We start from the raw sequence: 2,017 nt of genomic DNA, 5'->3' as shown, positions 1-2,017 counted from the left end.
TGTCTAAGTCTTTTTAATATAAAATGACATAATTATACATGTAGCCCATACATGTCCTTCCATGTGCTTGGTGAGATGACACCCAGGACTGAGAACCACACACCTGGGGGAAGAGATGTTATGTTGGTTAGCTACTCTTTCTCCAGTGAACAAAGTAACAAAGTAGCAAAAAGCATTCTTGTGCTTAGGGAAGCCAGCTCCTGGAGTCTCTAGCTGCTGACTGTGTGAGGCCACTGGCATTCCTTCCTTCCATTCCTTTAATGTCAAGGACTTAGGGCTTGAAATAGGAGGGTATGCGCAGCGGTGGGCATAGAGGTCAGAAGGTCTTTCTCTTCCCCGGGACAGTCAGAGTGAAGTGAGACATGTTCAGAACTCAAGGAAATGATGACCGTTGTTCTGGATATGAGATTTGCAGAACTGGAAAGCATGTAGTAACCAGGAAGGCTGGGCCATGTGTGCCTCCTTTAGCTTTCCCACTAAGAGAAGGCACCCGTCAGTTTGCACTCAACCATCACTTGTGGGGAGAAGGCACCCACATGTCTGGGGCCATCCTTCTACCATCTCATAATCTATAGAGTTAAAGCAGCTTGTTCAAGGTCCACATTGCAAGAAACCTGGCCTTTAGGAGCTTGCCTTCCTTGCCTCGACAGCTAGCATCTTGAGTTTATTGGACCATCACGTGAACAGCCAGACTTGTGTCCAGTGACAGATGTATAAGATACAGTCACAGGGTGAGGAAGCCCTCCAAAATGTCTTCTGACTTTGTGATGGAAAGTGACCTCTGTCCGTCAAAGGAAAAGAAAAATGCGTGAAAATGCACAGAGTATGAGACATTTTGGCAAGGTAAAATAAAGGTGGAGAACACGACAAACTGTCACGTGCAAGAGGCTCAGCAGTTAGAAGCCCTGACTGGCTGCTCATACAGAGGACCCAGGTTCGATTCCCAGGACCCATGTGAAGGTTCACAATTGTTTATAATTCTAGTTCTGAGAGATCTAATGCCTTCTGGCTTCTGCCTCCACCAGGCAAACAAGTGGTGCACAGAGACATGCATGAAGGAAAACACTCCCACGCATAACATGAAAATTTTAACTGTGCCTTACAATTGTATTCCAAATAAAACTTGCTAAGATTTCTTTAAAATTACATTTTCCAGAGTTAATGTATTTAGAAAACTTCACTTACTGAGGATATAAATATATAAATTTCTAAAGAAATATTCACTAAGAGATTGCATGTCTTACCAATAAGGTTAATCCAGAAAGTTGCTTCTGAAAATGTGTAAAGTAACACAACCAGAAATGCCTTTCCTAGCATCATACAAGACTAGAACACACACACACACACACACACACACACACACACACACCAGCAACAACAACAAAAAAAACCCAACTGTAACATAGGGCTAGTGACATGTTGCAAGTAAGTATTTACATAGAGAGGCTACAGACATAGAGGGGGGTCACTGAACATTTTATAACGAATAGAAACCCCTCACCAGCAGAGTCATCTGACCTACAATAGCCATGGTTGACTACTGGAGCTACTCATGACTTAAATTTTTAGTTTGCTTTTCTGTACTTGTCACGGTTTCTCACAATTCATGTAAGGCTTTGAAAAATCAGTTAAGAAATATAGACCATGAAAAGTGAACTGTCAAGGATTGATCTGTAAACAGTGCCAGAAGATTCAGATGGATTGTTTTGATGGGGAGACTTACTTGTGTGAGATTAACCAAGATGTAGTATCTAATGAATGACTCTGTGTGGGCCCCGGGTCCCATGTGGGCTTTCATGTCCACGGCCCTGTGTTCAACTAGGAGGAGGAATAACATACAGTAAGTTATGCATGGGGTATACGCTGTAAGATCTCCTGTAAATACCGGAGACAGAACCATATATATGTGTTGTGAATATGGGACCTTATATATTTATGTTTTTTATACATATATACCTAAATGCATTAGTGTTCTCTGGAATAACAAAACGTATAAAGTAAATTTCTCTCTTTCTCT

Source organism: Micromys minutus, assembly GCF_963924665.1.
Source record: "Micromys minutus genome assembly, chromosome: 7".
NCBI classification, from domain to species: Eukaryota; Metazoa; Chordata; class Mammalia; order Rodentia; family Muridae; genus Micromys; species Micromys minutus.
The sequence above is the reverse complement of the archived record's forward strand: the minus strand, read 5'-3'. Positions refer to the sequence as shown.